General features: G+C 37.6%; 1 protein-coding gene and 1 pseudogene across 1 annotated transcript in view; one reads left to right on the plus strand and one right to left on the minus strand.

Annotated features, from left to right (window-relative positions):
• The window catches only part of C11H11orf80 (chromosome 11 C11orf80 homolog), a 99423-nt gene that overhangs the window by 60526 nt on the left and 24178 nt on the right, over positions 1–14719 (minus strand). The gene's annotated exons all lie outside the window — the stretch shown is intronic.
• On the plus strand, positions 6435–7800 carry LOC115272325 (annotated as a pseudogene).

Genomic DNA, 14719 nt, shown 5'->3' on the forward strand with positions numbered 1-14719 from the left:
CCTAAATGTCCATCACCTGATGAGTGGATCAAGAAGATGTGGTATGTATATACAATGGAGTATTGCATGGCAATGAGAAAGAATGAAATCTGGCCATTTGTAGGAAAGTGGATGGACCTCGAGGGTGTCATGCTAAGCAAAATAAGTCAGGCAGAGAAGGAAAGATAACATATGTTTGCACTCATAGGTCTAACAGGAGAACAGGAGAAACCTAATGGAGGACAGGGTTGGGGGGAAGAGGGAAAGAGAGTTGGGGAGAGAGAGGGACGCAAAACTTGAGAGACTATTGAATACTGAAAACGAACTGAGGGCTGAAGGGGGTGGGGGGAAAGAGGTGGAAGTGATGGAGGAGGGCACTTGTGGGGAAGAGCACTGGGTGTTGTATGGAAACTAATTTGACAATAAACTATTTAAAAAATGAAATAAAATATCAATTGTAGGGAAAACTGGATGAAAGACGTACAAGAATTCTTTGTACTGTTTTTGCAACTCTTCTATAAGTCTAAAATTATTTTCAAATTAAAAATGTAAATATTCTGCAAAAGAATGAAACTGCACAGCTATCTTAACACCATACACAAAAATCAACTCAAAATGGATTAAAGACCAGGTGCACCTGGGTGGCTCAGTCAGTTAAGCATCTGACTCTTGGTTTTGGCTCAGGTCATGATCTCAGTTTCATGAATTTGAGCCCTGCATCGGGCTCTGCACAGACAGCGTGGAGCCTTCTTGGGATTCTCAGTCACCTTTTCTCTCTGCACTCCCCCCTTGTGCTCTCTCCAAATAAATAAACAAACTTTAAAAAAAATGGATTAAAAACTTGAATGTAAGACCTGAAATCACAAAACTCCTAGAATAAAACAGGAAGCTCTTGACATTGGTCTTGGTGATTATTTTTTGGATTTGACGCCAAAAACAAAGGCAACAAAAAGAAAAATAAGTGAGAATACATCAAGCTAAAAAGTTTCTGCAGAGTTAAGGAAACCAACAAAATGAAAAGGTAACTTACTAAATGTGAGAAAAATTAGCAAATCATGCATCTGATAAAAGAAGTCAATATCTGTAATATATAAAGAACTCCTACAAATCAGTAACAAAAAAAAACCCCAAACAATCTAACTTTTAAAGAGACAAAGGATATGAATAGACATTTTCCCAAAGACGACATACTGATCACCAATAGGTATATGAAAAGATGCTCAACATCACTAATTCTTCATCACGGAAATGCATATCAAAACCACAATGAGATGTCACCTCACACCTGTCTTATCAAAAAGATAAATAATAAAGTGTTGGTGAGGATGTGGGAGAAAAATGAACCCTTGTGCATTGTTGGTAATGATGTAACCGTACCATGAAACCACTATGAAAAACAGTATGGCGGTTCCTCAGAAAATTAACACTAGAACTACCATATGACCCAGCAACTCCACTTCTGGGTATATATCTAAAGACAACAAAAACACTAACTTGAAAAGATATATGCACCCCATGTTCACTGAGGCATTATTTACCATAACCAAGACATGGAAACAATCTAAGTTTCCACTAATGAGTGAATGGATATAGAAAATGTTGGGGCCCCTGGATGGTTCAGTCAGTTAAGCATCCAACTCTTGATTTCGGCTCAGGTCATGATCTCATGGTTGTGAGACTGAGCCCCGCCTCAGGCTCTGCACTGGGTGGTAGCCTGATTAGGATTCTCTCCATCTCTCTCCATCTGCGCCTCTCCTGCTCATGCTCACTCTCTCAAAAAAAAAAAAAAAATGTGGCATGTATATATACAATGGAATATTATTCAGCCTTAAAAAATGAAATCTTGGGCACCTAAGTGGTTCACTAGGTTAAGCATCCAACTCTTGATTTCAGCTCAGGTCATGACCTCATGATTCATGAGATCGAGCCCAGAATGGGGCTCTGCACTGACAACACAGAGCCTGCTTGAGATTCTCTCCCTCCCCCTACCCTGGCCCCTTTCCTTCTCTCTCACTCTGTCTCTCAGGATGAATTAAGTATACTTTACAAAAAATTATTTTAAAAAATGAAATCTTGCCCTTCATGACAACACAGATGAACCTTGAAGGCATTATGCTAAGTGAAGTGAGCCAGAAAAAGACAAATACCATAAGATCTCACTTATATGTGGAATCTAAAAGAAAAAATGAGCTTATAGATACAGATAACAGATTGGTGGCTCCTGAAAAGGCGGATAGAGGGGGTAAAGATGTCAAAAAGTAAACTTTCAGTTATAAAGTAAGTCAAGGGAATGTAAAGTACACCACGGTGACTATAGTTAATACTGTACTGCACATTTGAAAGTTGCCAAAAAAAGAGAGCTTACAAATTATAAGAAAAAAATTCATACCTATATATGGTGATGGATGTTAACTAGACTTATTGAAGTGATCATTCCACAATGTATACAAATGTCATATCATTATGTTATGTACCTGAAACTAATATAATGTTGTATGTCAATTATACCTCATATTTAAAAATTTTCCTTGTTGGATTGTTTTGATGCTTTTATAAAAAAAAATCTAGGAACCGTATAAGTATGGGCCTATTTCTGGACTCTATTTTTTCCCCATTTTTCTATCTTTATGCCATCCAACACTGTCTTAATTATTGTAGCTTTTTAGAAAATATTTTGCTGGGTAGGTTAAATCCTCCAATAATGTTCTTCTTTTTCAAAATTGTTTTAATTATCCTAGCTCCTTTCCATTTCCATGTATTTTCCCTGTTTGGCAGAGCAGGAGGAGCTGAAGCTTACTTTGTCCCACAGATACACCTAGATAAAACCCACATCAGTGTAAATAACCCAGAAAATGACCCAAACACTGGTGGCAGACAGATAAATGTAGAGAAAAGGCCACATCAAATAGGATAGGAAGGGCAGGAACACAATCAGGAGCCAAAATGACCCACAGCACTGTCCACAGGAGGGAGGAATACCAGGGCATGGAGAGGGGAGAGGAGCCCCACATCAGGAACCCCAGTCAGAGGACTCAAACTAGTTAGGGTTAAAGACAAATCCCTATAACATTTGGGTTTGAAAACTAGAACGGCCTAACTTCACAAGTTCTTACAATCAGTGGGGGTTGACACCTAGCACTTTAAAAATCAGCAGGTGGGCTCTGGGAGTGCTGGAAGGGATAGGAAACTGAGTCCTTAAAGAGACAGCACAACAAATAGCACTACTGAGATACAGCATGGAAGCAGCAGCTTGAAAAGTACCTGGGGAAGAAGAGAGGGAGACTTCTCCAAGAATAAAAGAGCTGGCAGGCACCATTTCCCTCCACTACCTCCCACCCTAGATATAGAGACTCCTGCAAAAACCACTGCAGAGCAAACACTCTCCACCTAGCTTGCTAAGAGTGTGCCCCGCCCTTAGGGTTCTCCTACTGACACGCTCCCCTCCATCCTAGCCTGGGCAGGAGTTTTTCCCAGTGGGTGCAAACCCTCTCCTCCAGCAGACTGGCAGAAGTTGCTGCCACTGTGGGCCCTGCCCCTGTGTTCTCCTGCAGACACACCCCCTCCAACAATACATCCTTGGCAGGAGCCCATCCAGAGCAGTGTCACCAGCCTGGCAGTGTGCAAGCAGCCCTCACAGGGCTCCAAAGCAACTACTGTCCCAAGGTGAGGGGAAGATAACCACACACACCAGTCTGACTGTGGCCCTAGCAGTGGGGTGGGGGAGACATCTGGTCTGACTGCAGGCCCCACCTACCAATGAAAGCTTCTCAGGGGACAAGACAGGAAAAGTGCCTTACAGTTTGTTCCTACCACAACTTTGGCAAAACCCTGGTCTGACTCAACTCAAACCCAAGGTGGCTCCACCATGGCTCACTAACAACACAGGGACCAAACCTTGCCCACAACAGGCAAAGAGAGCCATTGCAGAAGACTGGGCTGAAGGCAAGTGCAGCTCAGCCACAAAAGTAGGGCACATGCAACATATAGGAGATAGCCCAGGTTCTGGTGAACAGCGAATATTGCACTGCAGGCCACTAAAGGACCTCTTCTTCATAAGGGCACTAATTTCAAGTGCAGGAGATATAGCTGACTTTCCTAACATATAGAAACAGACACAAGGAGTAAGACAAAATGAGAAGACATGTGAATATGTCCCAAATTAAAGAAAAGGAAAAAAATCACAGCAAAAGAGCTATACAAAATGGAGATAAGTAATATGCCTGATAGAGAATTTAAAGTAATGGTCATAAAGATATTCATTAGACATGGGGAAAAAATAGAGAACTTCAGTGAGATTCTCAACAAAGAAAGAGGTGAAGAACTCAATAATTGAAACTAAAAATACATCAGAGGGAATAATCAGTAGACTAGAGGAAGCAGAATAATGAATCAGTGACCTAGAAGAGTAATAGAAAGCAATCAAGCTGAACAAAAGAGAGAAAAGAAATCATAAAAAATAAAAATAGGCTTAAGGAAACTCAGCAACACCATCAAGTATAAAAATATTCACATTACATGAGTCCTAAAAGGGGGAAAGAAAAGAAGGCAGAAAATTTATGTGAAGGAATGATAGCTGAAAACTTCCTGAATATGAGGAAGGAAACAGAACTCCGAGGCACAGAAAGCCACCAACAGAATCACCCCAAGGAGGTCCATACCAAGATGCGTAGAAGAGGAAGGATGCCACCATGATGTTTTATAGTAAAGATTTCACCAAAAACTACTAGAACTGATAAATCAATTCAGTAAGATCACAAGATACAACAGCAATATACAAAAACCTTTGCATTTCTATACACTAATAATGAAGTAGCAGAAGGAGAAATTAAGAAAATAGTCCCATTTACAATTATGCTGAAAATAATAAAACACATAAGAATAAACTTAACCAGGGAGATGAAAAACTTGTACTCTGAAAAATATAAAACACTGATGACACAAACAAGTGGAAATATATTCCATGCTAATGGATTGAGAGAACAAACACTGTTTAAATGTCCATACTACAAAAAGCAATCTACAGATTTAATGCAATCCCTATCAAAATACCATAGGCATTCTTCACAAAACTGGAACAAATAATCCTAAAATTTGTATGGAACCACAAAAGACCTTGAATAGGCAAAGCAATCTTGAAAAAGTACAACAAACTTGGACGTATCACAATCCCAGACTTCAAGTTGTATTACAAAGCTCTAGTAATCTTAAACAGTTTGGTACTGGCATAAAAACAGACACAGAGATCAATAGAACAGAATAGAGATCCAGAAAGAAATCAACGATTGGAGCTCTTGGGTGGCTTAGTCGGTTAAGCGCCCAACTTCAGCTCAGGTCATGATCTCGCAGTCCAAGAGTTCAAGCCCCATGTGCTGACAGCTCAGAGCCTGGACCCTACTTCAAATTCTGTGTGTGTCTCTCTCTCTGCCTCTCCCCTGCTCATATTCTCTCTCTCTCTCTCCCCCCAAAATAAATAAAAAATTATACTGCTTTGTTAAAAAAAAAAAAAGAGAGAAGCCCATGATTATATGGGATCAATTAATCAACAAAGAAAGCAAGAATATGCAATGGGAAAAAGACAGTCTCTTCAACAAATGGTGTTGGGAAAATTCAACAGCCACACGTGAAAGAATGAAAGTGGACCACCTTCTTTCTCCATACATAAAAATAGACTCAAAACGAATTGTGAGACATGAAACCATAAAAATCCTGGAAGAGAGCACATGCAGTAATTTCTCTGACATCATCCATAGGAACATTTTTCTAGATACATCTCCTGAGGCAAGGGAAACAAAAGCAAAAATAAATTATTGAGACTACATCAAAATAAAAAGCTTCTACACAGCAAAGGCGACAATCAACAAAGCTAAAAGCACAACTACTGAATGGGAGAAGATATTTGCAAATCACATATCTGAAAAAGGGTTAGTATACAAAATACATAAAGAACTTATACAACTCAACACTCAAGAAACAAATACTCCAGTTGAAAAATGGGCAGAAGACATGCGCAGACATTTCTCCAAAGAAGGCATACAGATGATCAGCAGACACATGAAAAGATGCTCAACATCAGTCATCATCAGGGAAATGCAAGTTAAAACTACAATGAGGTATCACCACACACCTGTCAGAATGGCTAAAATGAAAAATACAAGAAACAGCAAGTGTTGGCAAGTATGTGGAGAAAAACAAACTCTTGCAGTTCCTTAAAACATTAACAACAGAATTACCATATTATTTATTAATTCCACTATTTACTAAAAGAATATGAAAACATTAATCCAAAAAGATATACGTACCCCTATGTTTATCACAGCTTTACAATAGCCAAGATATGGAAACAAGCCAAGTGTCCATAGATAGATGAATGCATAAAGATGTGATATCTCTTTTTTGCAACAGGTTTGCAGCCAGAACACAGGTGTCATGAAAACCATGGCTAAACCTAAACCAAAATGGGAAAGAAGAATACTCATAGCAACATCATCATCATTGGACATATAGATTCAGGTAAGTCTACCACTACTGGTCAACTGATCTATAAATGTGGTAGGATCAACAACAAAAAAAACTATTGAAAAATTTGAGAAGGAGGCTGCTGAGATGGGAAAGAACTCCTTCAAGTATGCGCAGGTCCTGGATAAACTGAAAGCTGAATATGAATGTGGTATCACCACTGATATCTCCTTGTGGAAAGTTTGAGACCAGCAAGTGTTATATGACCATCACAGATACCCCAGGACACAAGAGACTTTATAAAAAATATTATTACAGGCACATCTCAGGCTGACTGTGCTGTTATGATTGTTTCTGCTGGTTTTGGTAAATTTGAAGCAGGTATCTCCAAGATGAGACAGACCTGTGAGCATGAACTTCTGGGTTACACACTGGGTATAAAACCACCATTGTTGGTGTTAACAAAATGGATTCTACTGAGCCATCCTACAGTCAGAAAAGATACGAGGATATCATTAAGGAAATCAGCACCTACATTAAGAAAATTGGCTACCACCCCAACACAGTTGCATTTATGCCAATTTCTGGTTGGAATGGTGAGAACATACTGGAGCCAAGTCCTAACATGCCTTGGTTCAAGAGATGGAAAGTCACCCATAAAGATGGCAAGGCCAGTAGAATCACATTGCTTGAAGCTTTGGATTGCATTCTGCCACCAACTCGTCCAACTGATAACCCCTTGCATCTTCCTCTCTAGAGGAGGATGTACGCCAAGTGGAGACTGGTATTCTTAAACCTGGCATGGTGGTCACCTTTGCTCCAGTCAGTGTTACAATTGAAGTAAAGCCAGTTCAAAGGAACCATGAAGCTTTGAGTGAGGCTCTTCTTAGGGACAATGTGGGTTTCAATGTCAAGAATGTTATCTGCTAAAGATGTTCATCGTGGCAACGTGGCTGGTGGTAAAAATGACCTACCGATGGAAGCAGCTGGCTTCACGGCTCAGGTGATTATCCTGAACCATCCAGGCCAAATCAGTGCTGGATATACACCTGTGCTAGACTGTCACACAGCTCACATTACTTGTAAGTCCACTGAGCCAAAGGAGAAGCTTGATCATCATTCTGGAAAAAAGCCAGAAAAATGTTTCCAAAGTTCTTGAAATCTGGTGATACTGCCATCGTTGATATGGTTCCTGGCAAGTCTATGTGTATCGAGAACTTCTCTGACTATCCTCCTCTGAGCTCTTTCACTGTTTGTAACATGAGACAGATGGCTGCTATGGGTGTCATCAAAGCAGTGGATAAGAAGGCAGCTGGAGCTGGCAAGGTCACCAAGTCTGTCCCAAAACCTCAGAAAGCTAAATGAATATTATCCCCAATACCTGCCATCCCACCCTTAAATCAGTGGTGAAGAACAGTCTCAGAACTGTTTGTGTCAATTGGCCATTTAATAGTAAAAGACTGGTTAATGGTAACAATGCATCTTAAAACCTTCAGAAGGACAAGAGAATGTTTTGTGGACCATTTGGGGTGTGTGTGTGTGGTAGTTTTATTAGTTTTTAAAAATCAGTACTTCTTAATGGAAACAACTTGTCCAAAAATCTGTCACAGAATTTTGAAACCCATTAAAACAGAAGCCTAATGAGAAAAAAAAAAAAGATGTCTCACACACACACACACACACACACACACGAACAGTACTCAGCCATAAAAAGAATGAAATCTTGCTATTTGCAACAACATGGATGAATCCAGATAGTATTAAGCTTAAGTGAAATAAGTCAGACTGAGAAAGATATAGGAATTCACTCATTTGTGGAATTTAAGAAACAAATGAACAAAGAGAAAAAGATTCTTAAAGAAAAAAAGATTCTTAAATACAGAGAACAAAATGATGATTACCAGAGGGGAGGTGGATGGGGGGATGGATGAAATGGGGGGAGGATTAAGAGTACACTGATCATGAGGAGCACTACCTTAGTAATATATGAAATTCAGCTGAATCACTAGACAGTCTACTTGAAACTAATAACACTATGGTAATTATAATGGAATCATAATTTTTAATGAATAAACTTCATTTTCTACAGTAGTTTTGAGGGAAAAGTTGAGGTAAGATACAGAGAATTCTCATATACCCCCATTCCCATATAAACACAACCTCTTCCACTATCAACTTCCAGTATCACAATGGTACATTTGTTATAATCAATTAAGTTAATGAACCAATTGACACATCATTGTTACCAGAAGTCCACAGGACTCACTTAGGATTCACTCCTAGTGATAACCATTCTATGGGTTTTGATGAACATATAATGATATGTATCCATCATTATAGTATTACAAAGAATAGTTTCACTGCCCTAAAAATCTGTGCTTTCCCTATTCATCTCTCCTTCCCTTAAACCTCTGGCAACCATGAATCCTTTTATAGTCTTCATAGTTTTTCCTTTTCCAAAATGTCACATATTTGGAATAATGCAGTTTGTAGCTTTTTGGATAAGTTTCTTTTACTTAGTAACATGCGCTTAAGTTTCTTCCATATATTTTTATGGCTTGATAGCTCATCTCTTTTTAGTGCTGAATAATATTCTATTGCCTAGATATACAGAATTTACTTATCTACTTTACTAAAGGATACCTTGTTGCTTCCAAGTTTGGGCAATTTAGGAAGAAAGTTGCTATGTAAACATCCATATGCAGGCTTTTATGTGGACATAAGTTTTCAATTCATGTGGGTAAATACCAATGAGCATGATTGATTACTGGATTATATTGTAAGCGTATGTTTAATTTTGTAAGAAACTGCAAAACTGTCTTCCAAAGTGGCTACCAACAATGAATGAGAGTTTCAATGTTCCAAATCTTTGCTAGCACTTGGTATCAGTGTTCTGGATTTTGACTATTCTAACAGGTGTGTAGTGATATCTCATGGTTTTCATTTGCAATTCTCTAAATAACAATAATGTAGAGCATCTTTTCATGTGTCTATCTTCTTTGGTAACATGTCTATACAGGTCTTCTGCCCATTTCTTTTTTAAGTAGGTTGTGTTCTGACTGTTGAATTTTAGGAGTTCTTTGTATATTTTGGATACCAGTCCTTTAATCAAATGTGTCTTTTCCAAATATTATCTCCCAGTCTGTGGCTTGCCTTCTCATTTTCTTGGTGTTATCTTCTACAGAGCTAAAGTTTTTAATTTTAATAAGGCTCAGTTTATCAATGATTTCTTCCATGGATCATTCCTTTGTTGTTGTATGTAAAAAGTCATCTCTATACCCAAAGTCACCTACATTTTCTTCTAGGAGTTCTATAGTTTTATGTTTTACATTTATGATCCATTTTGAGTTAATTTTTATAAAAGTGTAATAATGGCCTAGTTTCATGTTTTTGCATGTGGATATCCAGTTGTTCCAGTACCATTTGTTGAAAAGACTATCTTTGATCCACTGTAGTGCCTTTACTTCTTTGTCAAAGATCAGTTGACTATAATTATGTGGGCTCTCTCTTCTGGCTCTATTTCTGGTCTCCCTATTCAATTCTATTGATCTATTTGTCTATTTATTCACCAATCACCACACTACTCTGATTACTGCAGCTTTATACTAAGCCCTGAAGTCAAGTAGTGTCAGTTCTCTTTGTTCTTCTCCTTTAATACTGAGTTGGCTATTCTAGGTCTTTGGTCTCTCCATATAAACTTTAGAATCAGTTTGTCAATATTCACAAAATAACTTGTGAGGATTATGGCTGGGATTGCATTGGATCTATACATCAAGCTGGGAAGAACTGACATCTTGACAATACTGAATCTTCCTACCCATGACATGGAACATCTCTTCCACTTATTAAGTTCTTTGATATCTTCTATCAAAGCTTAATATATTTCCTCATATAGACCTTATACATTTTTTTTACTTCACACCTAAGTATTTCATTTTGGTGGTGAGAATGTAAATAGTAATATATTTCTAATTTAAACTGGCACTTATTCATTGCCAGTGTATAAAAAAACCAATGGACTTTTGTACTTACTATAAATGCTTATTAGTCTCTATATATTTTTTAACCATTTTGTCAATTTCTACAAAAAGTCTGCTGATACTATGATTGTGTTGAATTCCGAGATCAACTTGGGAAAACAGACATCTTAGGAATACTGAATCATCCAATCTTCCAATAGTATCTCTCTCTATTTATTGTTTAATTTCTCTCAACAGTGTTTTATAGTTTTCAGAATAGAGAACTTCTTATTTTTACATTAATTTATCCCTAAGTGTTTTATGTTTCTTGATGCTATAATAAATGGAACTTATTTTTTTAAGTAAACTCTACACCCTACATGGGGCTTGAACTCACAACCCCTAGATCAAGAGTCACATGCTCCACTGACTGAGCCAGAGAGGTGCCCCGAGCCTGTTTTTTTAAGTTTCATTTTCCAGTTGTTTGCTGATAGTATATCAAAATATTTTCTTGCTTATAGACTTTATATCCTGTGACCTTGCTAAATACATATATTTCTTCTAACACTTATTTTGCAGATTCCCTAGAATTTTGTACATAAGTAATCATTTCATTTGTAAATACAGTTTTACTTATGACTTCCCAACTTCTGTTATTTTTATTGCTTTATTACATTGACTGGGACCTCCACTATGATTTAAGTTTATTTAAAAAATTTTTTTAATGTTTACTTATTTTTGAGAGACAGAGAGACAGAGCATGAGCAGGAGAAGAGCAGAGACAGAAAGAGACACAGAATCTGAAGCAGGCTCCAGGCTCTCAGCCATCAGCACAGAGCTGGACGTGGGGCTCAAACTCACGAACCACAAGATCATGACCTGAGGGGAAGTTGGCCGCTTAACTGACTGAGCAACCCAGGTGCCCCAAGTTTGTTTTTTTAGAGAGTATAAGCAGGGGGAGGGGCAGAGAGAGAGGAGAGATGGAATCCCAAGCAGGCTCCACACTGTCAGTGTGAGCCTTTTGGGGCTCTCTATCTAATAAACTGTGAGACCATGATCTGAGGGAAAATCAGGAGTCAGACACTTAACCAACAGAGTCACCCAGGCTCCCCAGATTTTTTAACTGATAGTTTCAAAGACTTCTTATTAAATAAGAAAATACTTATAAAAGTGAAAAACACAAGATATACTATACAAAATGGTATTTATGTAAATATATAGGTACATGAAAGAAGACTTTAAGAAAAAATATTTAAAAGTTTAATTCTACAAGTATACATAATATTTTTCTTTCATTATTATTTTATATCATGCATATAAAAGATTTCACAAATAAGAAAAAATTAATTTTAAAAAAGTTTATTTTTGAAAGAGCACACGCATGAGCTGGGGAAGGGCCTGATGCAGCCTAACTGACTGAACCACCCAGATACCCTGAAAAAATTAATTTTTAAATACCCAAAGAGTAATTAAGTACTAAAGAACTTGGATTTATCAAATAAATACAAACAAGTCTAAAATACCTTAAAAAATAAAATTCCTGTCAACTATTAGTCTATACAGTTTACATTCTATATTTGATAACTACTATGTACAGAAATTATTCTGGGGTGCCTGGGTGGTCAGTCAGTTGAGGACACGACTCTTGATTTTGTCTCAGGTCATCCTAGGGTTGTGGAATCAAGCCCTGCATCAGGCTCTGCACTGAACATGGAACTTGCTAAGATTCTCTCTCTTTCACTCTCTGACCCTCTCACCTACTTGGGCTCGCTCTCTCTCTCTAGACAAAATAAGTAACCAAAAATAAATTTAAAAAAAATTTTTCCTTTTTGAGAATAAAAGGTACAGAGAAATCAAAGTGGTTTTTTTTTCTTGTTATAATTGTTTCAAAAAATAAACTGATGCCATTTAGTTTTGTATTAGTTTCCCCAAAACAAGTGATATATAGTCAAGAAATCCTTTCAGAAAGTTTGGAGCAAAACAAAGAGAAACTATTTTGAACACAACCTGACTATTCAGAGTAAAACTAAATATTATTATTAATAATGGGTAATATTTATTTAAGTATTTCCTATGTATTGGGCACTGTACTAACACTTAATAATATTACCTAACTAAATTCATGTGATTCTAGGAGATAGGAATTCTATTATTTCCCCCATTTTTACAACTGAGAAAACTGGTTTACAAATGTCACACCACATGTAAAAGTTAGGGTTCTAGCACAGGGCTGACTGACTCTAAAGTCTGTGCTTTTAATCACTATACATATCTATTTAGTGTAAAATAAATTCTGATAATAAAAGTAACACAGTATAGACACTCAGATTTTATTATTTTAATCTCTTTGGGAAAGAACATCATCATACAAATAACTGCTGTTTAAAAATAAACTTTTTTAGTGTTTATTTATTTATTTTGAGAAAGAGACAGCGTGAGCCAGGGAGGGGCAAGAAGAGAAGAGAGAGAGAATCCCAAGCAGGTTCCATGCCATCAACACGGAGCCTGATATGGAGCTCAGTCTCACAAACCATGAGATCATGACCTCAGCCAAAATCAAGAGTCAGATGCTTAAACAACTGAGTCACCCAGGTGTTCCATTTAAAGAACATTTTAAAATAATATTCTAGTTCTTCAAGAACTTCCACAGTGATACTCTTGTATCAGTAGAGTATTAGAAGAAAGTAAGATTCAGGAAATCATTACATTAGACATATCATTCCACAGCCAACTGTGCATCTTGACACAAAATGGCATTACGATAATGAAATGAGTCTCAATGATTTGTACATCAGGGTGTTAAGCCTGAAAATACAAATTGCACAGTCTTAGTCTGTTTAGGCTCCTATAACAAAATATCACAGAACTGGGTGGCTTATAAACAGTAGATGTTAGTCTCTCACAGTTCTGGAGGCTGGGGCCCTTTTACAGGTTCCAAACTTGTCATTGCATTCACACATGTCATAAAGTCCTAGGAAGCTCTGTGAGGTCTCTGTTATAAGGGTATTAATCCCATTCATGAGGTCTCCATCCTCCCAAAGGTTTTCTCTCCTAAGAAGATCACATTGTGCATTAAGATTCCAACATATGAATGGGGAAACAAATATTCAGATCATAGCACACAGCTAATAACTGAATTTATTCTAAATTTTACCTTAGAAATTTATCTGTAAAGACATGGATAAAGTTGAGGGAAAAGAAGTACAGATAGTAAACACTTACAAAAATTTCAAACAAATTCTACACCATTTCGTTAACTAGTAAATTGGCTAAAAATTTTAAGTAATTGAAATTTCCAAAGTTGGCAAAGTATAGGAAGTTGATATCTTCACTTACAAATGCTACATTATAGGGGCACCTGGGTGGCTTAGTCGGTTAAGTGTCCAACTTCAGCTCAGGTCATGATCTCGCGGTTTGTGAGTTCAAGCCCCATGTTGGACTTTGTGCTGACAGCTCAGAGCCTGGAGCCTACTTCTGATTCTGTTTCCCTCTCTCTGTGCCCCTCCCCCATTCACGCTGTCTTGCTGTCTCTCTCTCCTCAAAAAGAAATAAAAATTAAAAAAAAAAAACTTTTAATGCTACATTACATGATACCTTTTTTTTTTTTGGAGAGAGAAAGAGGTGCAGGGTCCAAGTGACTGATGGGGAGAGAGAGAATCCCAGAAGAGCCAGAGAGAAAGAGATGGAGGGAGAAAAAGAAGCAGGTCTCATCTGAAGTGGAGCTCGCATTTACCTGAAGCGGGGCTCAGGCTCACCCAATGAGGGACGGACCCAAACTCAAGAACCATGAGATCATAACCTGAATCTAAGTCAGCTGCTTAACGACTGAGCCACCCCAGCAACCAACACAATTTTTTTAAATGCCTACAAATATTAAAATGGCTAATTTATGATACATCTTCTTATGTGCAATTTATTTCTTAAAAATAATGACTAGAAGACAATGTCATAATATGAAAAAAATTCTTACATGTTAAGTTAAAAAATAAGTAGTAGGACAAAACCATGCACATACTGTGATTAAAACTATTAAAAATACATGGGGGTTTCAATAGTCTCTCAAGTTCTCTCTTGTTTCCTGCTAGACCTATGAGTGCAAACATATGGTTTCTGTCCTTCTCTGCCTGGCTTACTTCACTCAGCATGACACCCTCAAGGTCCATCCACTTTCCTACAAAGGGCCATATGTCATTCCCTCTCATTGTCATGTAGTACTCCATCGTGAATATATACCACATTTTCTTGATCCATTCGTCAGGTGATGGACATTTAGGCTCCTTCCATGTTTTGGCTATTGTTGACATTGCTGCTATGAACATTGGGGT

Source organism: Suricata suricatta, chromosome 11 (genome assembly GCF_006229205.1).
Source record: "Suricata suricatta isolate VVHF042 chromosome 11, meerkat_22Aug2017_6uvM2_HiC, whole genome shotgun sequence".
Classification (NCBI taxonomy): domain Eukaryota; kingdom Metazoa; phylum Chordata; class Mammalia; order Carnivora; family Herpestidae; genus Suricata; species Suricata suricatta.